This window comes from Marmota marmota, unplaced genomic scaffold (assembly GCF_001458135.2).
Source record: "Marmota marmota marmota unplaced genomic scaffold, marMar, whole genome shotgun sequence".
Lineage (NCBI taxonomy): Eukaryota > Metazoa > Chordata > Mammalia > Rodentia > Sciuridae > Marmota > Marmota marmota.
Genome location: NW_025999895.1, coordinates 5,652,946 through 5,680,348, shown reverse-complemented (window position 1 = coordinate 5,680,348; position 27,403 = coordinate 5,652,946). Strand labels below are relative to the sequence as shown.

Below are 27,403 nucleotides of genomic sequence, written 5' to 3'. Positions count from 1 at the left end.
GTATGTGCAATGTGTGCTCTTTGTCTAATAACAAAGCTGGGTTATGTGTTCCTTTTTGTTTGTTTGCTTTTATTTTGGGGGTGGTGGTAGTGCTAGGGATCAAACCCGAGAGGGCCTCATACATGCTAGGCAAGTGCTCTATTACTGAGCTCCACCCAACCCTGGGTGTATGCTTTTCATGTTGGGGGCACAAAGTGTTTCTAGAGAGGGACTGACTAGCTATTCTGTCAAAGTATGAGGCATCTGATCTCCCATAACCAAATCCTGGGCAAGGACCCTCTCAGTGGGACACATCAGAAGCAGTATTCAAATGGCAAAGGGACCCTGTGGATTGAGACACACCAGTCCTATTTCTGGCTCAGAGCAAAGCTGTGGGAACTCTAGCAGCCCCACAAGAGGACAAGCCCCTGCATTACTGGTAGTTTCTATGGACACAGAAGAAAGGACAGGATTGCAATGAAAAACAACCATATGAGCCGCAACTTGAGATGCAGCTGCAGAGGCCAGGTGGAATAACAGCTGATGATACATCACACACGCTCACAAAAACCCGGCTGCCGCAAGCGAGAAAAGGGGTTTCAAAAACAATCATCAATTATGTCACCTTTTTAGGGTGACAATCAAGGCAGGGATCTGGTAATCAACCTGCCTTTCTTCATGTAGCTTATTCACACTGTTAAGGGGAAGCTTTATTGGAATCTAGTTTATATACTTCTTTGCAGTTCAAACATATCTTCACATGCATTATACCATTTGATCAAGCAAAGATCTTGCCTTCCTCTAGTTCTGGTGTGCAATAAGCTCTCTTTCCACACTCTTCTAACGGGCAGCCCAGGGATGCCTTTGAGGAACAGACCCTGGGAAGCAGCAACAAGCAGAGTTCTAGGTCTGTAGGCTCTGTCTAGGGTAGAGTATTTGGGGACCTTTACTCCATTTTAAACAACGAGGGTCATGGTTAGTCAGTGTTGGCACTAGAAGAAAATTTGTGAAAGAGATTTTTCTTCTGTTTTCCTTTCCAAGTTTGCATTCATGACGCTCTCGAAATTATGCAAGCCAGAGCATCCACTGGAATGAGCCAGGTGCCTGAGAAGCAGAAGCTGAGAGACAGCCTGAGCCAGGGGACCTTGTTCTCTCCCAGTGCCTACCTGTCTCCACCCAATAAAGCCCAGCCCCCACATTGTGAAGGACAGCCCTCATTCCAATGACATGACCCTGAACTTCTGATTAAGAGTTTTAGAAAAGATTTAAGTTAAGGGTATATAATGGCTGCCAGAGGCCTTCTTTGAAAAAGCACATGTTCTCATAGAGCAGTTTTCTTAACCTTTTAATTTTCATTATTTTCCCCCAAAGAGAAAAAGCAAATTGAATTCTCCTTAATGAAAGAAATTAAATACTTAGAAATAAGATTTTTTTTTTTTTTGGATAGAGTTGAGGTTTGGAGGGTAACAAACTATTGTAACATCTGAAAGTTTTTCATCTTCCAAGAACCAGTTTTTTCCTTTATAGGGGAAACATTGCTGTCCCCGCTCTCCCCACATTGAGAACACATGCCACAAAGAAATCCAAACAGTTGTCTTAGAGGAACATCATTGATCATCTTAGATGGCCAATTATGCACAGTTCTTCTGATTAAGCCCAGGGCTTTATGCATGCTAGGCAAACACTACCATTGAGCTAGATCCCCAGCCCTTTTTATATTTTATTTTGAGACAGGGCCTCACTAAGTTTCCCATGTTGGCCTCAACCTTGCAATCCTCCCACCTCAGCCTTCTGAGTAGCTGGGATCATGGGCATGTGCCATTGCACCTGATATATTTTCTTTTTTAACAATATATGTTCTTGTCTTTTTCCAGTCAAGTAAATTTGTCCATAATCACTTTGTTTCTGTTTGAAAATCTGTGGCCCACATATTGATATCTTTCTCCAAATTGCTCCTTTGCAATCCTGGAATAGCCTGGTGCCTCTCAAGGATAAAGAAAACAGGTTTTGTCAGGTACAGTGGCACAGGCCTGTCATAATAGCTACTCAAGAGTCTGAGACAGGAGGATCACAAATTCAAGGCCAACTGGGTAACTTAGCAAGACCCTGTTTCAAAAGAAAATATAAAAAGTGTTGGGGTTCAGTCCCTAGCACCAAAAACAAAACAAAACAAAGCAAAAACCCTCCAAGGTTGCATACTGTACCTTGAAGTTAAGCTGGGATTTTCCCTTCTAGTCTAGAAACTGGAATGGCACATTCAATCAGCTGGGATCCCCAGGGGTGGGTGCAGCAGGCATAGTAAGCCCCCTCTCCTTGCAAACCAGACAGCAATGGAAAGGGAGCCTAGTCCCTCCTGCTGTGAAAAGGGTGTGATGAGTGACAAATTTAGAGTTTATTTTCAGCTTCAGCCCGTAGCCCATTCACTGTGTGACCCTGAGTGAAATCGCTTAGCCTGGTTGTCCCACATTTCTGCTTTCCAGAAGACAGATATAATGTTGCTAAATCTGCAGCTCACTTCACAGGGATGGCCTAAGAAGGGAAGTCACTGGGGAAAAACTCTGGAGGCCCCCAAAGAAATGTGTGTAAATTCAAGGGTTTATTACCCAAACTGCAAATAGGTCTGAACTTTAGTCCAATAAAGACATGAAGAGAGTTCTAAAGTTCATCTGATCCTGAACAACACACTAACCACACCCCATGATAAAATCAAAACAAACCAAGGCAACAACCTCTGTTTGTTGGCCTTTTTCCCCACAAGACAAACTGTTTAGGGCAGGGTTGTCTCCCCTCGAGCACACGAGTGCACCTGTGTTTATTAGCTGATGTGTATCACACAGCCATTACTATGCAGCTGGCCCCTGAGCCCATCATCCTGGAAAAGGGGCAAAGATGAAGGAATACATACAGTTGGGACATCTGACACCACCAGGTCCTGTGATCGATGTCATCTAAAAGACACATTTCAAAGCAGCCCCTTCTCAGAACTTTCTGCCCTTTCTCTAAGAACCATTGGTCTAGTAGGTCCCATAGCCAACTTCCATTCATCTATGCATGCCAATCCTGGAAGATGGACAGGCAGTCCAGTTGGGCAGGCAGTCATCATTGCAGGTGGACACAGACCCTGTCCTAAGGGGCTGATAAGATGGCATGAACATGTGCTGAAGGGTTGGGAAAGGAACTAATGAGTCCTCAGTTGCACTTGATCATGAAATGACCAGTTGTTCTCTACAGGAATATTATATTATACTCCCAGGTTTTTACAGGACCTCTAAACATCAACCTGCCACCTTGCAAAGTCCTGTTGTTGATCAGAAGGGGTGCTGGGCAAAATGGTGTAGGGAACTGACACAAACCCATTACTCCTCTTAGAAGACATGAGGGATGATCATCAATAAGGGGTGTGCAGATGGCAACCCTATTGCCTCTCAGAGCATCTTCTATCAAGTCTTCTCAGAGGCCACCTCTCAGATTTTAGTGTACTCAAAAGTGATCAGGTGCTGGGGTCAGGCAGGTGCTAACTGCTAATCAAGAATCTCAGGCCAAACTGGTGATGGATTCACTCACTCTAGGAGGCGGTAGAACAAAGCAATTAAGAACCTGGGCTTTATGCCCACATGAGCCAGCAATTCCACTCCCAGGCATCTACCTGAAAGAAATGCAAATACATGTCCATACAAACACTCCTACATGAATCCTCACAGCAGCATGATTCATAATAGCCAAAAAGTGGAAACAGCCCAAATGCTCGTCAATGGATGAATGGATAAACAAAATCTATCCATGTCATAGAATATTATTCAACACAAAAGGAATGAAGCCCTCATATATGGTACAACCCAGATGAGCCTTGGGAACACCATGCTATGTAAAAGAAGGCAGTCACGAAAGGCATGTGTTGTGTGATTCCATTCCATTATGTTAATGTTCAGAATGATGAAGCCCTAACGCATGAGGTGGATTAGTGATGCCTGGTTGAGGGAGAAGTGTGAGGGGCATGGAAGTGATTGCTAAAGGGTGCAATGTTTCTTTCTGGGGTGATAAAAATATTCTAAAATTGGTTGTGTTGATGGCCACACACTTCATGAATATAATAAGCACCATTGAATGGTATACTTTAAATGGGGAAGTTTTATGTGAGTTATATCCCAATAAAGCTTTTTTTTTAAGATGGATAGACTGATAGAGAGAGAGATAGAGATAGATAAATAAAAGACAGAAAGATAGAAAGAAAGAAAGAAAGATAGATAGACAGACAGATAGATGGATGAAGACGCTGGCCTCTGGAGATCTGGAGATAGACTGGGGCTGGCTGAAATCCTGCTCTTGCATGTTTTGACTGTGAGACATGATGGCAAGTTACTTTGACTCTGGGCCTCAGTTTTATCATCTCTAAAATGAGAAAGATAGTTGTTATTTTTTGTTTTTGAGACTGGGTCTTGCTCTGCTGTCCAGGCTGGACTCAAGATCATCATCTTCTTGCCTCAACCTCCAGAGTAGTTGGGATTGTAAGGATAAGCCATTGCACCCTCTCTAGGATAACAGTTACTATAAGAAGAATGAGAACAGCAGGGCATGATGGCACATGCCTGCAATCCCGGTGACTTGGGAGGCTGAGGCAGGAGGATCAGCCTCAGCAACTTAATGAGACTCTGTCTCAAAATAAAAAATAAAAAGGCCTGGGGATGTAGTTTAGTGGTACAGCATGGCTAGGTTCAATGCCTACGTACTGCAGAAAAAGAAAAGAAAGGAGATTTAGCAAGCATGAAGTCAGAAGAAGGTAGCTTTTTTTTGTACTGGAGATTGAACCCAGAGATGCTCAACCACTGAGCTACATCCCCACAGTTATATCCCCACAGTAATTTTTTTTTTTAATTTTAGTTGTAGTTGGACACAGTTCTTTTATTTATTTCTTTAAATATTTTTTAGTTGTAGATGGACACAACAACTTTATTTATTTTTTAATGTATTTTTATGTGGTGCTAAGGATAGAACCCAGTGCCTCATACAATTGAGACAAGCACTTTGCTGCTGAGTCACAACCCCAACCCTTTTTATTTATTTTTATATGGTGCTGAGGAACTAACCCAGGGCCTTGCACGTGCTAAGTGAGCGCTCTACCACTGAGCCACAACCCTAGCCCCTCCCCACAGTTCTTTTTATTTTTTATTTCGAGACAGAGTCTTGCTAAATTGCTGAAGGTCTCAATTGGTGAGGCTGGCCTCACACTTGCCACCTCCTGCCTCAGCCTCCTGAGTTACTGGGATTACAGGCATGTGCCACCACCTTGGTGCAGGTGGCTAATCTTGTGGATGCTGCATCAGACTATGGAAAACCCTTCCTTCACTTGTTCACTAAAGTGACATGACTGTGCTGGGCACTGCTCTATGTGTTGGGGAAACAGTAATAACCAGAATGGACCTAACTTCTGGCTCCTCCAAAGATTACATCCCAGTGGAAGAAGACTGGCACTACATGAATACACAAGAAAATCTGGAGGTGGAGATCGGTATCCTGAAAAATACAAAGTTGGCCTGATGGAGATGGATGTGCATTAGGTTGGAGGCCAGGGGAGCACTTTTGGAGAAGGGTACATTCTGCTTATGGGGTCTTCTCAGGGAAAGGCATGTTGGCTGTGGAACAGCTGCTGCACAGGTTCTGAAGCACGGACATGCTGGGCATGTTGGAGAAAAAGAAAGAAGGTCAGGCTGGTGGAAGCATGTGGAGCAGGGGAGAGTGGCAGGAAGTAAGGTTGGATATGTAGGAAGGGCCTCAGGGGCCACGTGTGACAGAAGCCTCAAAGATGGCCCTGAATGACCCCTGCCTCTTGGTATTGACTCCTGTGTGGTTGTCTCCTCCATTGAGGAGGGCTATTTTGAGTCCAATAGGATATTGATGAAATGATGGCGTGACTTCTAAGAATAGATCATAAAAGACATTGAGGATTCTGCTTGGTTTTCCCTTAAATCATTTATTCTAGAAGGAGGTAGCAGTCTCTTCCTGAGGTCACTCAAGCAATTCTATGGAGCATCCATGGGCTGGAGAACTGCGGCCTCCTGTCCACAGACATTATGAGCTCTTCAGGCTGTGAAGGGGGCATCTTGGATCTTCCAGCCCTAGCCAAGACTTCTGGTGATTACAGCCCTGACCAGCATCTTGACAGCAGCCTCATGGGAGACTCCAGGGCCAGATTCATCCAACTAAGCTGCCCCCAGATTCCTGACCCACATGAACTATCTGGGATAATAGATATTTATTGTTTACAATCCACCAAGTTTTAGGGCAATTTGTTATGCAGCAACAGATAATTGAAACACCACAAGAAGGATTTGGGGTTTTAGTCTAAATGTGATGAGAAGCCATTCAAGGAATTCAGGTTGGGGGTGGGTATATGATCTGACTTCTCTGGTAAAAAGAACCCTTTGGCTCTTAGGTAGAAATTGATTATAGGAACCCAGAGAAGAAGCAGATGTCAAGTGAGGAGCTCCTGCCATAGTCTAGCAGGGCTTGACTATGCAGGCCTGGACCATGCTGGGAGACTAGGAAGTGACAGAAGAGGGCAGTTTGTGATTGTGGTTTGGAGTGAGAGCCCAGGGCACCAGCTGGGAGTGAGGAAAAGGATGGAATCAAAGGTGACAGCTTCCAGACAGAGCAGCTGGTGTGCTTCACTGCCATTCACTGCAAAGAGGAAGACAGGATCAGCTCGGGCAGAGCAGAGGTTGGAGCAAGGTTTGGATGTGTAAGCTTGAGCTGCTCATTAGGCATCCAAGTGGACGGGTCAAATACAGAAGGGGAAGGTCCTGCCCACTCCCATGTCTAGGGGTCAGTCAGCAGAGGAGTTAGCCAGGGTTGGGAAGGAGTAAACGGGGGCTGGGGGGGGGGGCGGCATGCAGGAAGCAGAAGAAAGTCTTTTTGAGAGGAAGAAGAGTGGACCAACTTAATGGTTTATGTTCCAGGAGACGTGGCGGTCACCCTCCACGGTCCTAACAGTTCACTGACAGTGTTCCAGTGTCTCATATTGTACTGTTTCCCGTTTTGACTAAGGTGTCTCTTGTGAGAGGAGCCAATGTTCCACTGGACTGGGAGGACATCCACCAATGAGCAGGCATATCTACCAGGTAGGGCCAGCCTGGTTTTGTTTTATTTATTTAGGCAATGCTGGGGATCAAACCCAGTTAACTCACGCATGCTAAACAAGGCTTCTACCACGAGGTACATCCCCAGGCCTTTGTGACAGGATCTCACTAAGTTGCCCAGGCTGGCCTCAAACTTGGGATCCTCCTTCTAGTTTTAGAGACCCCTGCGATCACTATACAAAGGTAGCTTAACATAGAGGGTTGTCTTGGCTCTTTTGGATCTAGACATTGTTATTTTAAACCCCGTTCAAAAGGTTTTTTGTTAAGGTGGTTGCTGATTCCTAGCCCAATTGGCCACTTCAGGGATTCTCCCATAATCCCTCTGGTCTAGTTACTGATCCAACAGCAACGGATCGAGATGTGAAACACACACCTTACTTTTTTACTAAACCAACTACTTACACAAAGGTCTGTGTGGTTCTCTCCATAAAAGTTCTGGGAAACTGCACGCAGTGGTGCACACCTGTAATCCCAGCAGCTCGGGAGGCTGAGACAGGAGGATTTTGAGTTCAAAGCCAGCCTCAGCCATGATGAGGTGCTAAGTAACTCAGTGAGACCCTGTCTCTAAAGAAAATATGAAATAGGGCTGGGGAGGTAGCTTAGGGGTTGAGTGTCCTTGAGTTCAATCCCCGGTACAAAAAAATAATACTTCTGGGAAGATGCAGTGTTTTATGCAGTAGAACAATAAGCAGCAATAGAGACATAAACTCAACGTCTGGATATTTTTTTCCTCTAAAATCCTTTGCCATTTCTAAGAGTGAGGCTCCAGCTTCCCTCCATATTACTCAGTCTCTCTGCTCTTTCCTCTCTTTCTCTTCCAATTCCTAATTTTAGGACTACTTTTTAATGCAGAGTATTTGGGCTTGTTCTCTACTGCTTTGATGCAATACCTTTGTGTCCTAATAGTGGCACCAAAGGCCCTGGGTATTTTCTTAAAATATTTATCAATTATGTTTCTAAATAAAGACAATTTCTTCCCCAAGAGGAGTTTTGGTGCCACTGTTAGAACACGAAAGTATATATAAACAATCACTGTAAGGCAGGCTTGGTGGTACTCACCTGTAATCCCAGCTACCCAGGAGACTAAGACAGGAGGATCCCATGTTCAAAGTCAACTTCAGCAATTTAGCAAGACCCTGTCTCAAAATTTTTAAGAAAGGAGCAGGGCATGGCAGCACACTCCTATAATCCCAGTGACTTGGGATGCTGAGACAGAGAGAAGACCAGTCTCAACAATTTAGTGAAAACCTGTCTCAAAAAAAAAAAAAAAAAAAGGCTGGGGATGTAGGTCAGTGGTAAAGTGTCCCTGGGTTAAATCCCTAGTACACCCCCCAAATTTTAACAGTGGGGGAGTGCCAAAGATGTAGCTCAGTGGTAGAGTACTTGCCTAGCATGCATGAGGTCCTGGGTTTGATGCCTAGCACTGGAAAAGAAAGTGTTGTATAATAGAAACATGATTATAATGGCACATAAATCTTCCATGTCTGGCTTCAGAATCATCTTCGGTGTGTCTATGCAACTTATTCATGTTGTGATGTGCATCAGTGGTTCATTTATTTTTATTGCTGAGTAGTATCCCTTGTATGGGTATACTGCCATCTGTTTATCCCTCTCCTGTTGATGGATATTTGAGTTGTTTCCCACTTAGGGCTACTGTGAACAAAGTCTTTGGATGGCTATTCATTGTTACCCAGAGATTTAGACTTTGCAGACTGTGACTGCAGTTTGGCAATGCAGATTGTGATGTGGCCTGATGCTCCTATTGTGCTGTATAGTTGTGCCCCTGTTTCCAAAGTGTCAGAATTGCCTCGTTGGCAGTGTTTATAGCAAAAGTTCCCCAGCAGGACCTCTTGACTGAATCACGGGGCCCAGGAAGAGCCCTCACCAGTGAGATATTACCGTGACATGTTGCAGATATCCAAGGGGCACCTTATCCTAAAAATAGCACTTGCAATTTAGAGGCAAAATGCTCTTCCAGGCTGGGGCTCAGCAGTAGAGTGCTTGCCTAGTACGCTGGGGCTCTGGGTACAATCTCCAGCCCCACAAAAATAAGTAAGCAAATAAATAAATAAATGGCTCTGGTCAACAGAATATGCTGAACACAGGAACTGGCTACTTGAAAATGGACAGCTTGGACGATTTCAGCAGGTGTCCTTATTACAACCCACATGTCAACACCTGTCATTAGCTTCCCTTTTGCAACCTCTGGGCCATTTCCTTTGATTATCTCTCTCATTGCCATCTCCCTCAGACTTTCCCTGGCCCTATCTGAAGCCCTTTGCTTCTTTGACTACTTCAAGGTCTTCAGAGGATCTCTCCTTTCATTTCCTGGGAAGTGAATTTCCCACCAAGAGGCCATTTTCTCTGCCACTGCTGGGTGAAGGCAGCACTGTTCCAAACTCAGTTTCCTCAGGATTGGAAAGTGCAGCAATGTTTTCCTTGCTTTTGTGGCAACTTCTAGACCATTGTGCTTCGTTTCTCATGAAAGCCACCTCTTTTTTATATTTATTTTTTTTCCCTGCTGGGTATCAAACCCAGAGTCTCTCATACCCTAGGCAAGTGCTCTACCACCGAACTATACCCTTAACCCACAACCCCCTCTTCTTTTGAGGTTCATGCCATCTGGCAATAATCTGTAACTCTACAATTTCCATCTGCTCCAAGTCCTACCATTACCTGTATGGAGAACCTTCTGATAGCTCAGCCACTAAGACTCTTTTTTTTTGCTTTTGTTTGGTCTTTTTTTTTTTTTAATTGCCGATGAAACTTTATTTGTTTATATGTGATGCTGAGAAACCCAGTGCTTCACACATGCTAGGCAATTGCTCTACCACTGAGCTACAACCCCCGCGCTTATTTTTGTTTTGAGACAGGTCTCACTATGTTGCCTAGGCTGTTATCAAATTCTTGGGCTTAAGTGATCCTCCCACTTCAGGCTCCTGAGTGTCAGGACTGCAGGACTGCAAGCACCATGCCCTGCGAGACGTTTGACTTCTTTGATGTTAAGAATCCCTAATGTCTGTGTTATTTTAGACTCTGATTCCCGTGGCCTCACCCTAGGGTTTGTCCTCACTTGAATACATAAATCGAAAAACAAGCACATTTATGAGTTGGGACATAGCAAGCTCTTGTCTGCTTAGAGAGTCAAAGCACAGGTCAGTGAATCCTGCAGAAGGAGAGGCTGTGCTGGAAAACACATGGCTCGAAATGACGGTTCTAATAAAGTTCAGAGGGTGGTTAAGAACAGTCCAGAGAAGTCACAGGTAGGCCCAGAGCAAAAGCACTCAGAGCTTGCAGTATCTATATCTATCTGCACACACACATACACTCACACACACACATGCACATACATGCCCGCATGCACAAATACTCATAATGGCAGTCAGGGCAACATGCCTTACGTCAAGCATTCTCTCAACTCCATATTCCTCTCTCAAACAATGTAGCCCTTGGCACCCTCTCACCACCCCCCAAATCCTTCCTTTCTTTCTTTTGGTACCAAGGATTGAACCCAGGGCACACTTTACCACTGAGCCACTCAGTCCTTTTTATTTTATTTTTAAATTTTGAGTCAGGGCCTTGCTAAGTTGCTGAAGCTGGCTTCGAACTTTCAATCCTCCTGCCTCAGCTGCCAGAGTAGCTAGGATTATAGGTGTGCACCACCATGCCCGGCACCCCTGCCTTATTTTCTGAATACCACTTAACATCTGACATATAAATTACTTTAATTTCTTGTTTATAGTCCATCACAACTCTCTCCACCCCAACTAAAATGTGAGCTCCGTGAGGGGAGGAATTTCTATTGACTTATTCATTGCTATATCTAATATACCCCACAAGTACACACCTGATACACAGAGCTTTGGAATTCTTTTCTAGAGTTGTATTATCATAAAAAGAGATAATCAGTCAGGCACTGTTGTGCAGGCTTGTAATTCCAGCAGCTCAAGAGGCTGAGGCAGGAGGATCACAAGTTCAAACCTGCTGTAGCAGTTTAGCAAGGCCCTAAAGCAACTTAACAAGACCCTGTCTCAAAACATAAAAAAATAAAAAGGGCTAGGAATGTGGTGTGGTTAAGCTCCCCTGGGTTCAATCCCCCATACCAAAAATAAAACAAAAAATGATATTATCAAAGTGGGGCATGATGGTACATGCTTGTAATTCTGGCTGCTCAGGAGGCTGAGGCTGGAGGATCACAAGTCTGAGGCCAGCCTGGGCAACTTAATAAGACCCTGACTCAAAACAATTTTTTTAAAGGGCCAGGGATATACCTCAGTGATAAGGTACTTGCCTAGTATGTGTTAGGCTCTGGATTCAATCCAAATATTGAAAGGAGAGAGAGAAATATTAAGACAAGGGTTGATCATTTCATGGTTTTTATTACCTGAGGTCTGACTGCCCCACAAAATACTGTAAGCACACACACTGTGCAGTAATGTATAACCATGTTAGTTTCACCAAGGCCTCTCATTATTAAATTTTATTCTTATCTGACTGAATAAGTGGGAAATGCTGCATCCTTTTCAATTTAATATTTTTTGCTTATTAGTAAATCAAATCTTCTCCCATTAAAAAGCAGTTCCTTATATTTGCCGTCCTCTTGTGTCAACCGTCTGCTCTCCTCCTTTGATCCTTTGGTTCATGCTTTCAAAGAGCCTGGAAGTGTCTGAAACTTTGGCTGTGACAGCAGATAATGCAGCTTATGGATCCTGACCTTGTTTTTTCTGGCAAGGGATTCTAACTGTAATTGTGGTTTAACTCAGTGGAGTTAAAAGATTTTAGCTTAGAGGTTTCAAATGGCCACCATTTCCTCCTGTCACCTTTAAACAAATGACTAGGTGGAAAAGATGGTGCAATGACACAGGATGCTCTGTGGGAGGTGGGAGGAGCTTGTTTCAGCTTGCAGGTGGCTCAGCACGTAGCTCCTAGTTAGAAAAAAAACGTGAATCAGGCCTGAATCACTCGCACTTTCTGACTCACTTCTCCTATCTCCATCTAGATGAAGTGAAGTCTTATGAACAAGAATGTTCTCCAGGGGGTACATGTTCAGTGCTTTGCTTTGCTTTTCCTTTTTATTCTTTTAGACCCGGGTCTCACTATTTTGTTCAGACTGGCCTTGAACTAATGGGCTGAAGTGATCTCCTTTTCAGCTTCCAAAGTAGCTGGGACTATAGGCACATGGCACTGATTCTGACTTGTTACCCAATACTTTGCTCTGATACTCTTCTGGGTAACTTTGGAGCAGGACAGACGTGGTTTCTGTCATTATAACTGAGACAATATGAAGTCCTTCTTTCTCCTTAAACCTTATGTCCAACAGACCTTTAGATTTGGCCTGTCTACCTGCTTAAGAGCTCTTGGACCTATCTACTTCTTGCCATGCAGACAGCTGCTACTTTAGCAGGGGCCCTGGTTGCTCAGCCTACTGCACGGCCTCCTCTGAGGCTTCCCAAAGTGGCTCTTACTTCTCTGCAGTGCACTCCCTACTTGGCAGCCAGACTCAGTTTTGTTTTGTTTTTGTTTTTTTTTTTTTTTGGTATCAGGGATTAAACTCAGGGGCACTGGACCACTGAACCACATCCCCTGCCCTCTTTTGTATTTTATTTAGAGACAGGGTCTCACTGAGTTGCTTAATGTCTTGCTAAGTTGCGCTGGCTTTGAACACGCAATCCTCCTGCCTCAGCCTCCTGAGCTGCTCAGACTCAGTATTTTTATAAATGACAATCAGAATGTGGCCTTCTTTCATTTAAAAATCTTCCCATTGTTTTTCAGTGTCCTCAGAATAAAGTTCAAAATCTTTGATGTGGTACCAGCCACCCTGCATGGCTGCTTACTGACTTTTCCAGCCTTGACACTTTTCCCTGAACTGCTTTGGTCATGTTGGAATATGCCTTAATGCTTCAAGACTCTACCCTCCTTCCTTGAGACTTTTGTTGATGTCACCCCCTCTGTCTAGAATTTTTTTCTCCTCTTTTATTGGGTGACTTATAGTCATCTTTCGGATTTCAACCTTAATTACTTTTTTGGGAAAACTTGCCTCAGCCACCCAAGACAAGACTAGATCACAGTGTTGTAGCTGCTCCAGCTGCTCATTTGCAGCCCTTTGCACACTTGTGATGACATAATTATATATTTGTTTAAGGGCTTATCTGCTCCAATAGGATATCAGTGACCAGAGGGCAGGGATCTAAGTTTTGTGCAGTTTTGTGCAGTACTGAATGCTCAGCATGCAGCCCCATGTTGGCACTACAAGGGCCTCAATAAATATTCGCTGAGCAATAGTTGGGTTAACCAATCAAGGCATTGTGTAGTTGACTGGTTTTGAAAGAGTTTATTCCAAGCTAATTTAAGGACATTTGAGACATGTATCTTAAAGCCATGTGACATTGCATTTTTCAGCTGTATTACATAAATATTCCACAGGATCACATAATACAGGAAACAGTCTCTTTACTGTAATAGCTGGGATGAGGTTGCTGGGTGCTCCTGCACTGGCTACAGACACATCATTGAAGGGAATCCTCTTGCTGGTCAATTCACTGGCTATTTGCAAAGGAGCAGCAAATGGGCAAAGGCGTCTAATGTTGAAGGTCCTCTCCTCTTCCTTATCCTTCCTTCCTTCCTTCCTTTCTTTAGAACCATGAGTGTTTATATAGCTGGGAACGGAGAGGAAGATCCAACAGACAGGATGAAACTACAGACATTAGAGTAAGGATAAATGGGTATTAGCTTCTACCCAGAATTGTATACAAAGAAACCCAGGCTGGAAACCAAATATAATTGTAAAGCAACTTTAAATCTCATTGTAGTGTCTTAAGAAAAATGCCAAAGGGGGAGTTACCTAAATTATTTACAAGAGAACTTAAAATCCTATTTTATTTCTCTTTCCCTTCTCCTGTCTGCTAAGAGGATTCTGTCTTTACCTGTTAGGTTTTCAAATTGTTTCACAGCAGCAGAATAAGGGGGAAAGGTATTTTATCTAATCAGCCAAAATATTCTAACTCTGCCCTAAAGCCTTTCTTTTCCCTCCCTCCAAACTTTCTCCAACTCTTCTCTATGCCAGAATTTTCTGCTTCTTCTTGCTCTACTCTCTTAAGAGGCTTCATTTCTCAGTCGGGTGCAGTGGTGCACACCTGTAATCCCAGCAACTCAGGAGGCTGAGGCAGGAGACTCATAAGTTTGAAGTCAGCCTGGGCAATTTGGCAAGACCCTGTCTTAAAATAAAACAAAAAATTAAAAAGACTCGGGATATAGCTCAGAGGTAGAGCACTACTGGGTTCAATCCCTAGTACCACCCTAAATTGGCTTCCTTTCTCATCTGTTTTCAACTGCCCATTCTATCCTAGGACAGTCAAATCACTCAAGGCTCAGTTGCTTTCAGTCCTGCCTCTTGTTACTATTCTGATTCTGTCCAATGGTTAGAAGCCTCAAGGGATGACAGAATCCTCCTCTGCAATCAGGAAGAGGGAAGGAGACTGCATACTCATGCATTATTAATATTATTTTCCTGTCAAAGAGATCAATAATGTGGAAAGCACAGTGATACATTATCCACAGGGGATTATGAGAAAACAGAGCAGCGATGAGCCCACCTGATCTTAAAGGTTGATAAGGAGCCAACCAGAAAGCAAGGAGATGAGAAGGGCATTTCTGGCACAAGGAACAGCAGCAGCTAAGGTCTCAAGATGGGAAATAGCATGTGAGGCTGGAGGGGAAGGGACTTAGGACACAAGAGGAAGGGAGGAGAGAGCTCTTCCTTGTAGGAATATTAGGATGTAGATGAGAAATCTCTTGTTAGTAAGCTTGGTCCTCTCATCAGGGCTGTCTTGGGAGACACAGGAGGCTTTAGAAAAGATGAAGTATCGCTGCCTGGGGTTGCTAGATACCAGTAAGACATGGCTAAGGATTCAGAGTTGCAAAAGGATGCATTTAGAGTGGGGGCATCAGCACCTCTGACTCGAGCAATTTGATTTACTGCTTCAGCAAAGCTTTATGGCTGAGGGGATGCACAGAATGGTCTGGTCAGAGGGTGAAGCACAGCTCCTTAGACTGGCAGGCACTCAGCTGAAGTTCATCAAGTGACATTCATAAAGTCCAACAGAGTAGACAGAGGAGCCTAGGCACAATGTGGAGCAGGACAGGGGCAGGATGACTGTCCAGTGTTCATTAATTTCCCAGAGGCACCATGCGACTTTTAGGGGATGAAGAAGAAAGACCTAAGACACAGTCGATTGGACAGTTCAGTTCACAAACAGTAAGGTGCTGTGGAAACTGCCAGGATAAGCTAGCTGCCTTGGGAAGCTTGAAGTCTTTCACAAATAAACAGTGCTGTGCAAAGGATGGTTTTGAAAAGGTGGCAGTGGAGATACAAAGGATGAGACAGCACTATATGGAGAGATTCAATAAACTTAAGTCAGAGAAGATGTTTGTGAGGGCAGTGTTTGAGGTGAACCTTTAGGATCGACGTGAACTTGAGCACTGGCTTATTAGGAAAGGAACCTGAGTGTATGAGGAGCCATTAGGCAAAAGAGCAGTGATGGGAAGTTCTCCCACGTGTTTAGGGATGGTGATGAATCTGCCGCTGCTGGAGTAGTTTGGCCTGTGTCAAGTTAGGCCTGGAAACATGTCTGAGTCCGTTGATGAAGGGCTTTGAAGATCAGGTGGAGAGATTTAGACTTGTCTACTTGCAAAAATAAACTGAAGTTTTTTTTTTTTTTTTTTTCCTTTTCTTTTGGTACTGAGGATTGAACCCAGGGGCACTCTACCACTGAGCAACATTGCTAGCCCTTTTTATTTTTTGAGACAGGCTCTCACTAAATTGCACAGACTGACCTTGAACTTGTGATCTTCTTGCCTCAGCCTCCTGAGTGGCTGGCATTATAGGTGTGCACCACCATGTCCTGTTAAACTGCATATTTTTGTGTGAAGGAAAGCGACATGATTCTATGGGTGTTTTAGGCAAAAGATTAACTGTTTAAACATATGGTTAGGTAGTAAAATGGCAGCTTCTTGTCCAACTGAGGAAGAGGAATTTTAATTACATGATTAGGGAGAAGTAAGTACTTCCCAGGGCCAGCTATGGTCCTTTTCTGATTTTATAAACAGTTTTTTTTTTTTTTTAAAGACAAGTCTTCCAGACTTAGATCTCTGGGAAAACAAGCAAACACTGACACAGGCTTGCTTTGTTTTCCCAAGGGAAGTCTCCCAGGCGATTTCCCTAATTATCTAAAAAAATTTAAAACCCGTTTTTCCCTTTAGAATTTAGCAGAGGTTAGGGGGAAACAGCAGTGTTGCCTTAGATTCTCCAGCTTTGGTTTGGACGCAATATTAGTCCTGAGGGACTCACTCCAAGGTCTCTGTGCAAGGCGTCTCCAGACATTTGTTCTGGCAACCAGGACAGAGCTAGAACAGAGTAGGAGAAATGGGACACTCTAGCAAAAGGGTTTACTAAAAAAGAAAAAAAGGAGGGGGATATCGTCTGCCCATCTCTGTAGGACAATTCCGTGGGAAAATTAATCAGGGCGAAAGCCGTGCTCCTGACTCTGGTCAGGGCCTCTGGAGCAGAAGGAGTCCAGGCATCACGACCAAGTAAGGACTGGGGCTCCGAGCTCTCCCCTGGCCATCACCTCGCACATAATTCCGCCAGGCTCCCAGAGGGGCGGTTGAAGCTACAGCCCAGCGCGCCGCGTAACCAATAGGAAGCCAGATATCCCCGTCTGTCTCCAATCTCGTCCAATCGGCGTCCGGAACTTTAGCTAGTTGGCCAGCGCCTCCGTTGTCCGGGAAGGTAGGCAAGCCCCCTAGAGTTGCCAGTAACGGACATGGCTGCGACCCCTGGAGGAGGGGACGTGAAGTGAGGAGGGGGCTGGGAGGGGAGAGGGGACTGGACGCGGACGAGGAAGACTGGCCCTCGGGCCCCGGTAAGTACGAGAAGGCTTGCGGCCCGAAAGTGGGGAGCAAGGGGGCGTGGGGCTCGGCCTTCCGCATCCTCTGGATTCTTGGCCAAGGCGACAGGAGTCTGGGGTCTGCACCGGAGAATGGCCTCGGGGGAGCCCTTCTTAGGGGGAGCCGAAGGGCTGGCTCTCGCCTCCAGCTCTTGCCCATTTCCTTTCGCTGTGTCCTCAGACTCTTGCTGTCGGCCCTGGCTTGGCCCCTGGGGTCCCTTGTCAGAAATAAAGCTTCTCTCCAACAAAGAATCCCTGCCCCGGGATTGTCGTGTCTGGTCCCGGGCCAGAGGGCTCCCAGCGCTGATGGCACGAGTATTACAGGCTTCTGGGCTTCCCCATCCTCGGCCCAAATGAAGACCGTTGTGTCCCCGCGCGCGCTCCGCTGCTGCCCGGGGCCCTCGTGCTGACCCCGTCCTGTGCCCAGGCGGATGGAGGTGCGAGGGGCTTCTCGCAGCCCAGAGCTGAGACGGTGCAGTTTGGAACGTGCTCTCCGCTCCCCTTCCTTTCCACAATTGTTTTAACACGCCTTAGAAACAACTGTAGGATCACAGTACTTGCCATCCTATAAAGGGACTTCGGTGCTATGGCCTGGTCCCTCTGTCGCACACCCTAAAGCCCGGTTCCCACAGTCCTTTGCATGCTGCGGTGTGAGCCCGCGCCGCCGGCGCCGGCTTCCAGATGCTAGCAAAGCCCTGCTCTCCTTTCATTGGCGTGTAACCATGGGCAGCACTTTGGCTTGCCGGTCGATTTGGTCACGTGCTGCTCCATCCCACCCTCTCTTCGGAGTTTTTCTGCGGCTCTTGGGGAGAAAGAGGAGGGAGCGCTATACTGAGTTGTTTTCCTTGGGGTATGTGGTTTTATGCACTGGAAGGAATGATATTTTCTCACGCTCTAAGACGTTCAGCCTTAGTGACATAGTTCAGTTACTCGGTGGATGCTCTCGAAGAGATGGGAGTGGGGAAGGGAGAAGCTTAACGTTTTTTACACGTTACAGATGTAGAGACAACTGGAGAGGCAAAAGGACATAACCAAGTTCTCTTTGAGCCAGACTAGAATTCAGAAATCTAGATTTTTACGTTTTTCACTCATTAGAGCCGGTTGTTTCCTTGGCTGCATCCCCAGTCCTTTTTATTTTTTAGTTTGAGTTAGACTCACTAAATTACCTAAGTTGGCTTTGAACTTGTGTTCTTCCTGTCTTAAACTCCCCAGTAGTAGGATGACAAGGTCTGCACCACGCCCTGCTGATTTTTCTTTTTCTTTTTCCTTGAGGGGGAGTGTTACTGGGGATTGAACTCAGGGGCACTCAACCACTGAGCCACATCCCCAGCACTAGTTTGCATTTTATTTAGAGACAGGGTCTCACTGAGTTGCTTAGTGCCTCGCTTTTGCTGAGGCTGGCTTTGAACTCCAGATCCTCCTACATCAGCCTCCGGAGCTGTGGGATTACATGTGTGTGCCACTGCGCCTGGCATGATTTATTTTATTTTTATTTTTATTTATTAATTTTTTTAGTTGTCAATGGACTTTATTTTATTTATTTATATGTGGTGCTGAGAATCAAACCCAGTGCCTCACACATGCTAGGCAAGCGCTCTGCCACCGAGCCACAACTCCAGCTCCCAACATGATTTCTTATATAGATATTTATGTCTTATATTGATATTTATTGTGTTCTCTTTCAGTATTTAGGGGCATAAATTATATTAGTGGTTCTCAGTCAAAAAAAAAAAAAGGTGAGCCTTTTGTTTTTTTGGGAACCATGGCAGCATCATTAGAAATGTCATGAATGGGGCTGGGGATATAGCTTAGTTGGAAGAGTGCTTCCCTCAAATGCACAAGGCCCTGGGTTCAATTCCCAGCACCACAAAAAGAAAAAAAAAAAAAACAAATGTCATTAATAGGCTGGGCGCTAAGCAACTCAGTGTGACCCTGTCTCTAAATAAAATACAAAATAGGGCTGGGGATGTGGCGCAGTGGTTGAGTGCCCCTGGGTTCAATCCCTGCTCCCCCCAAACCCCCCCAAAAAGAAATGTCATTAATGGGAATGTGTTGGATACAAGAACAACATAGAGGCAGAAAAGCATTGAGAACACTGAGGGAAGAAATAACCACTCTAGTGTCTCTGCATGGTGCTCTTGGTAAAAGAAAAACTGATCTTAGTATCCTAAAATAGGTAGTTTACAGTTTTATTAGAAATGTAGATAGTCGCTAACCCTGCAGCAGGAGATAGCTTTTCAGATGTAATCCGCAGTTACACTGAGGTCTAATTTCAGCTATTCTGTTAGCTCTTCCTTGCTCACTGGTTCTCTCCACAGGAGTTACAAAAGGGGAACCTGGCAAATCTTGCAGAGTAGTGCACTGACCAGGGAACTGAAGTACAAACCATCCCCTGGATAACCAGCCCCCATAAAATGGAGGATTAACTGTCCTTGATTACCCATACCACACCCCTCTTTTATGTGTGTTGACCTAGCTTCAGAAAATTAGACTAGGAGAGGCAGAGCTGGGCAGAGAAATGGAAGAAAACAGCACTTCACATTTCTATTTTGAGAAGTTGCTAGGGAGTTCCAGCTCCTAGTGTGGAGAATCAGCCCTTTGGAAATCTTAACTCCTGTAGAACTAATGAGCAACCAAGGGCACAATTCTTTGGTTCCTCTCTGCTTTTTCCCTAAATTGGGCTTAGGAAACAATTTCTATAGGGAAAGGGAGGAAAAGCAATGTAAATACTGCCCACACCCAAGACTTTATTTAACCCAACCTGGTGAGTCAAGTATGTGCCCTTACCTTAGCAGTGTATGCTTGGAAAGGCAGCCTAGTCCATTCCTGGTGTTCAAGTGAGAAGGCTCCGGGTCAGGTTTGGCAGCCACTGGTAAATGTGGGTCAGTGTTTTTATCTTGTTATTGTGTGTTATTTTCTCCATGGTGTCTTTCCTTGCTGAAAACTTACTCTTGACTCCTTTAAAAATATTGTTTAAACTCCAATTTCCGAGCAGACCAGGGTTTGTTTACAGCAGCACAGGTGAAAGGTTAGGCCATGACTGAAACAGGAATTTTTTTTCTGAAAAGACCCGCCAGTGAGAATGTGTGGTTTGGTGATCAGGGGTTTGTATAATAATCAGCTTTGCCTAGGGCTGCTGAGACAGTAGTAAACATTATGGTCACATGGTATGGCTAGTAGGATAAGGGCCAGATTTCCACCCAAGCCCTTGCTTGCTTAAGGCTGGGGTGAGGGGTGCCCAAGGGAAGGAGAGGCCTGAAAGGCTGAGAGTTGCATTTGGGAAACTAGAAATTTTGGCCTAGGGGCTGGGGATGTGGCTCAAGCGGTAGCGCGCTCGCCTGGCAGGCGTGCGGCCCGGGTTCGATCCTCAGCACCACATACAAACAAAGATGTGTCCGCTGAAAGCTAAAAAATAAATATATATTTTAAAAAAAAAAAAAAGAAATTTTGGCGTAATTATATGATCCTAGTTTTCATAATTTTAGGATTCTTTTGAAATAATCGTTCTTGATACCAGCTTTCCTTCCTGGGGAAGTGAACAGAAGACTATAGGGAAACACTGAAAAGAGACAGACTTAAGGTAGAGTCCAAGAGTGAAAGCCTTGCTCAAGCAGACAGGGAACCCCAGAGGCCACATTGCCAGATAATAGAAGGCAGAGCCTCTGGCAAAGTCAGAATCAGAAGTTGCTGATTTTTTTTTTTTTTTTTTTTTTTTTGTGGTGGTGGTGGTAAAATATACAAGGGCATAAAGTTGAACAGTTCTGTAGCATTAAGTACATTTGCACTGTTATGTGACCATCACCACCATCCATTTCCAAAACTTTCTCATTTTCCCTAACTGAAACTATGTCCCTTTTAAACACCACGTCCCTGTTCACTCCTGCTGTATCCCCTGACAACCACAATTCTGCTTTCTGTCTCAGTGTCTTTGAATATTGTAGAAACCCAGAGTGGGTGGGGCAATCACCCAGTTTTTGTGCCTTTGTGCCTGGCTTATTTCACTTACTATGAAGTCTTCGAGGTTCATCCATGTTGTAGCAGGCATCAGAATGGATTTCCTCTTTAGGACCAAATTATATTCCATTGTAGGGATGTAATGTATTTTGTTTATCCATTCTTCTGTCGGTGGATACTTGGGTTGCGTCTGACTTTCTGCTGTCGTGAATGATGAATATGGATGAATAAATATCTGTTTCAATCCCAATTTTTACTTCTTTTGAGTATATACCAGGAAGTGAGAAATTACTGATCTTTTAAAGATATATTTGAGCTGGGTGTGTGGTACTTGCCTATAATCCCAACTACTTAGGAGGCTGAAGCAGGAGGATTGTAAATTCAAAACCAGCCTGAGCAATTTAGTGAGACCCTGTCTCTAAATAAAATATCAAAAGGGCGGGGGGATGTAGCTCAATGGTAAAGTGTCCTGGGTTAAATCCCTGGTACCTGTCCCCTCAAAAGGATACATTTTATACATTCACATGATTTGAAAATCAAAAGGCAAAAAAAAAATTAAAGATATGAAAATATAAACAGTAAAAATTTTCCTCCAATTTTATCCCTAATCATTCAGTTCCCATTTACCCAGTTTTATGCTTTTGTTGAATCCAGGAAATCTAACCTAAGGTCATAAAGATTTTATCCTCTCTCTTCTAGAAGTTTTATAGTTTACATTTAGGCCTGTGATTCATTTTGAGTTAATTTTTGTACATGGTAAAAATCATATTTCCAAGTTATTTTTTATTTTTTGCATCTGAATATTAAGTTGTTCAAGCACCATTTGTTGAAAAGACTTTCCTTTCTCCACTGATTTGTCTTGGCACTTTTCTCAGAAATTGATTGTCTATATATGTCTGGATCTATTTCTGGACTCTCAAATGCCAATCCCAAACCACACTGCCTTGATTACCATGGCTTTATAGCCTTGAAGCAGGTGGTGAAAGTCTCTTTGTTCTCATAAGGAAATCGAATTTGAATGTCTCCTATTATGAGTGGACTTGATCTTCTTTTTATATATAGAAGACACTGGATTTCTTGCTTCCATGGTCTCAAGATTAGAAGAGACCATAAAAAGTCATCTCTCTCCTAATGTCAATCTGTTGTATTAATTATCTCCATAATTTCTCAGCCTCTGCTTGCTTCCCTTTAGTGATAGGGAACTTCATACCTCATGGGGCAGTCCATTCCATTTTTTAATACAGTTCTAATTATGTAAAAAGCCATATTGCTCATGTTGAGCAATTTGCCTCTTACAGTCTCCTCCCTGTCGTCCTCCTCTGTGTTTCAAGGCCTCCCAGAGCAAGCCTGGCTCTTCTTCCCGTTTGCAGCCATCATACCTGTCTAGCCCTCCCCACTGTGTACTTTTGATGTCCTGGCTAAGCCTCTTTAGTTTTATTCCACCATTTCTCATGTCACAGTTTGGGTTTAATTTTTTTTTTTTTTTTAATTTATGTTTTTGGTACTGGGAATTGAACTCAGGGATATTCTACCATTGAGCTACATCCCTAGCCCTTATTTATCTATTTATTTTGATACTGGGATTGAACCCAGGGGTGCTTAACCACATCCCCAGCCCTTTTTATTTTGAGACAGGGTCTCACTAAGTTGATTAGGGCCTCACTAAGTCGTTGAGGTTGGCCGCCAACCTGCAATCCTCCTGTGTCAGCTTCCAGAGTTGCATGTCAGAATTTCTGCAACCTGGTGCTGGCTCTCTGGAAGCCTTCCAGTTTTGTAAGTGTTCTTTAAATGTGTGAGGCCCAACTGAACAAAATATTCCAGGTATGCTCTACATACAGAAACCAGACTTACCCCACTCTTTTTAGGGACATGGTAAGTCTGTTACTGCAGCCTGAGTGTGAATGAACTCTGGGTGACCATGCTCACTTATATCAAAATCGTGTTAACATCAATGGTAGTTTTATATAGTAGGTTTTGAACTTGGGCTTAGGGCTTAATATTTTTTCCCAGTAAAATTGAGCCTATTGGGTTTGGCTCATCACTTCAGACCATTCCGATCTCCTTGGATCTTGACTTTTATCCCCTTTCCAGGTTTATGCTATCCAAGAATTTGATTAGCATACCATCTGTTTTCTCACCCAAGTCATTGATAAAAATATTGACTAGAATGCCACCAAGGATAGAACTGGGAGGCTTGCTATTAAAAACCCCCCTCCAGCTTAGCATTGATGTATCAGTTAGTTCCCTTGGGGCACGACTAATCAGTTGAGTACAAATCCACCAAGTTGTGTTCTGGTGGGTTGGGTGAGGCTAGAGTGCAAACTCAGCTACTGCAGATTGTGTTGGAAGGGATCAGAAGGACAGCTTACTCCCACCTCACCCTCTGCCAGAGCCCTGGATCCCACCTCCCACCTGTCTTTTCTTTTTAGTTGTAGATGGAAACAGTGCCTTTATTTTATTTATTTATTTTTGTGTGGTGCTGAGGATCAAACCCAGTGCTTCACATGTGCTAGGCATGGCTTTTCCATTAAGCCACAACCCCCTCCCCCTGTCTTTTTTGTTTTCACTTTGGTTCTGAGCTTGGCAGCAGGCAGTATCCATGCTCTGTTTTCATGGCTCCCCTTGCCACCTTTGCCTAGCTACTCTCCTTAGCAAACCAGAATTATCCAAATTTTATTCTAACACTCTGCCCGTTGTTTCTTTCCCTTCTCCCTCTGATCCTTTCTAGCCTCTTTAAACACTGGGACCTACTCAGAGACCTTGAGGGCCTCTTTGGCCTGGCTTTCTTGCTCTCTCCATGTTGGCCTCTGATTCCTGTCCTGGGTGGTCTGACATTTCTTCCCTCATTCTCCTCAGGCCTTCTGCTCTCATCACACAGATCCACTCACCATCTTTCCAATAGGCTCTGTATCTTTCTTCCTTAGTACCTCTGTCGGGACTTGTAGTTCTTGCTTAGAGTTCACCCTCCTAAGCTCAGCTCCACCTGGCTTTGCCTGGGAGGACTTCCCTGGCTCCCTGGCCCACCTCTGAGTGTACCCTGGTTGTTTGTAATTCCCGATTAGTATTTCTATGCCAACTTGAGTTTTAGTTCCCTTTTTATAACAGCCCCAAATAGGCCATATTTGAAATCTCTCTGGGAAAAGACTGTCTTATATTTTGAAAACAGAACCATTCCTTACACCACTTTTTTTAAAAAAATATTTTTTTAGATGTTGATGGACCTTTATTTTATTCATTTATTTATATACAGTGCTGAGAATCAAACCCAGTGCCTCATACATGCTAGGCAGGTGCTCTACCACTGAGCCACAACCCGACCCCCCTTCTTTTCTTTTCTTTTTAATGAATTAAAAAAAATTTGTACTTGTAGATGGACAGAATGACTTTATTTTATTTATTTTTATGTGGTGCTAAGGATTGAACCCAGTCCCTCACACATTTCAGGCAAGCGCTCTGCCACTTAGCTACACAGCCCTAGCCCTCTTTACACTTCTTTATGCATACACAGTTGCCTCGTTTAGTTTTCTGTTGCTCTAACGAGGTCCCGAGACAATCAGTTTAAAAGGAAGAAAGGTCTCTTTTGGCTCACAGTTTCAGTCCACAGTCTCTTGGCCACTTAGCTCTGGTGGCACAGTACATCATGGCACAAGCATGTGGTGGAGGAGGCTGCTCACTTCATGGCAAGCTGGGAAGCAAAGAGAGAGGCAGAAGCCAGGGTCGCAACATCCCCTTCAAGGGTGTGTGCCCCAGTGACCAACTTCTTCCCACTAGGTTCCCCCTCCTAAAGGTTCTGCCACCTTTTAATGGTGAGTGCCACAGGCTGGTGACCAAGCCTTTAACACGTTGGACCATTGAGGGTCACTGCAAGTCCAAACTGTAGCCCCTAGCACACTGTTACCCACAGTAGGTGCCTGATCATGTTTACTTCCTTTGTTGTCTCCTTTCCCTCTTAGGTCCCCCAAATCTTGTGTGTGCTAGGCATTTTAGAAGTGGGTTGAGCTTTTTAGTTCCATCCCAGGTTCTTCCTTACCTTTTAAAAATCATCTCTGTGCAGCAAAATTTACATATAGTAAACATAAAGGCACCTATTTAAGCGTATTGTTCAAAAATTTTTGACAAATAAACAGAGATATAAATGCCATCCACAACCCAGAGACTGAACAAAAGGTCCTTGCTCACTCTACAGTCACTCCCTGCCCCCAGTGGCCTCTGATCTGTCTGTAGGTCAGTTTTGTCTGTTCTGAAGTTCATGTATGTGGGACCGTATGCTAGGGACTCTTGGGTCTGACTCCTTTCACTCAGCAATTTTTAAAAAATAGTTTTTAGTTGTTAATGAACCTTTATTTTATTTATTTATATGTGTGCTAAGAATTGAACCCAGTGCCCCACACATGCTAGGCAAGTGCTCTGCCACTGAGCCCCAGCCCCTCAGTAAATCTTTTTGAGATTTATTTATACAATTTTGTATATTAGATTATACTTTGTTTTGTTGCATTGCAAGGTAGAGTTCCACTGTATGGATAGGCCACAGTTTATTCATCCATTTCCCTGTGAATGGACATTTGGCCTGTTTGCAATTTGGGGCTGTTTCATATAAAACTGCTAACAACATTTGCATATAATTCAAGGACTAATGTTTTCATTGCTGGGTCACATAGTAATTGTGTGTAGCACTTAACTTTAAGAAACTGCCAAACTGTTTTCCAAAATGGTTGTGCTGTCTGGCTGGGTGACTCACGCCTGTAATTCTAATAACTCTGGAGGGTGAGGCAGGAGGGTCTCAAGTTTGAAGCCAGCCTCAGCAAATTAGTGAGACCCTATCTCAAAAGGTAAGAAGGGCTGGGGATGTGGTACAGTGGTAAAACATCCCTGAGTTCAATCGCCAGTACCAATTTTTTTGTACCTACTATCTACCAATATTATAGTAGATCCCCTGCATATACTATTGTACAGTTTTCAGGCCATCTTAGTGAAATACATATTGTTATTTTCATTCTGAGAATAAGGACACAGAAGCTCAAGATCATCTGTCATTCGATACATGTCAGAGCTGGGATTTGAACTCAGGGATATTTGGCTTTCGAGCTTGTGCTGTTTTTCACAGTGGCCTCTAATGGATCTGGCCGTTTAAGGGAACTGCTCCTGGTTTCACGTCCAGACACGAAGAACAGTCTCTCCCAGAACCTCATGTATGGAATGCTGGGAAAACAGACTGTTAGGAAAAGGTCATGTTCCTGGCTGTCCCCTGTACTGCCGTGGTCCCAGCTGGCTGCAGAGTTATTTCACTCTGGCAATGTTGGTGGAAGAAGTTAACAGGCACAGTCCCCATCTAGCTCCTGGTGTCTTTCCCTGTGGGGCCACTACCTCATCCAGCCCTGCTGGGATGGAGTGTCATGGGGACCTCAGCCATCACCGTAAACAGGGCCTGGGCAGCCTGAATCAGAGTGTGGCCTTGGGGAGGAGTGGTTTGGCCTCTCAGGATCTCATTTCAGTTGGCTGCCAGGGACCAAATGTCACTGCCTCGCAGAGCAGCTTCCAGCGTCACTCTCTGTCTCTGACCCCGTAGGCTGGCTCAGCTTTGAAAGTCCTGGCTGAAAGGAAAGGGTAGGGGGAAACTTGGCAGAGCGGCCAATGACATCAGCACTGATTCCATCAGCACTGATGCTGCCTGAGGAATCGGGTGGGATTTTGGAGTGGAGTTGGTGGCTGCAGAAATGGGGCCTCCTGGCTGGCCCTCTGGACACGGCTTCCTTGTTTCCCCACAGCTCTTTTATGGGTCAGTTCTCCTGTGCTTCTGATTGGCTCCTCTTACCGAAGCTTGCTGCAGGCCCCAGACTTAACTGCCCTCGTCAGCAGGTTAGTGCTTTTGCCAAGAGGAGTCACCTGGCACCAAACTAGATCTCTCAGTGTCACTCTTCACCCAAACATGCCCTGATTTGAGGCCTTGAAAGTCATGGTATGTGCTGGGCTTGGTGGCATTCCTGTGATCCCAGCAACTTAGGAGGCTGAGGCAGGAGAACTGCAGGTTCAAGGCCAGCTTCAACAACTTAGCAAGACATGTCTCAAGATAAAAAAATGAAACAGGCTGGAGATGTGGCTCAGTGGAAGGGTGAGGGTCAAGCTTTGTGTGGGGCAGATACTGGGTGAGTGGAGAAGTTGGGCTAATCTTTTTTCTATTTTTTTTTTGAGAATTTTTAATATTTATTTCTTAGTTTTCAGCGGACATAACATCTTTCTTTGTATGTGGTGCTGAGGATCGAACCCAGGCCGCACGCATGCCAGGCGAGCGCGCTACCGCTTGAGCCACATCCCCAGCCCCTCTATTTTTTTTTTAAGAGAGAGAGAAGGAGAATTTTTTTTTTTAATTTTAATTTTTTTTTTTTTTTTTTAGTT

At 44.4% G+C, this 27,403-nt stretch overlaps 1 protein-coding gene across 6 annotated transcripts in view; it reads left to right on the top strand.

The window, feature by feature from the left end:
- Positions 1-16,898: 16,898 nt before the first annotated feature.
- Positions 16,899-27,403, top strand: part of Tmem94 (transmembrane protein 94) — a 34,821-nt gene continuing 24,316 nt past the window's right edge. For 2 of the 6 annotated variants that reach the window (XM_048797880.1, XM_015504193.2), the window contains exons 1-2: positions 16,906-17,032; positions 26,776-26,866. The gene's annotated coding sequence lies outside the window, so the exon portion shown is untranslated. Of the gene's footprint in view, positions 17,033-26,775; positions 26,867-27,255; positions 27,293-27,403 lie in introns of those variants that run through there. The other 4 variants (XM_015504195.2, XM_015504192.2, XM_015504194.2 and 1 more) reach the window with 4 other exon arrangements.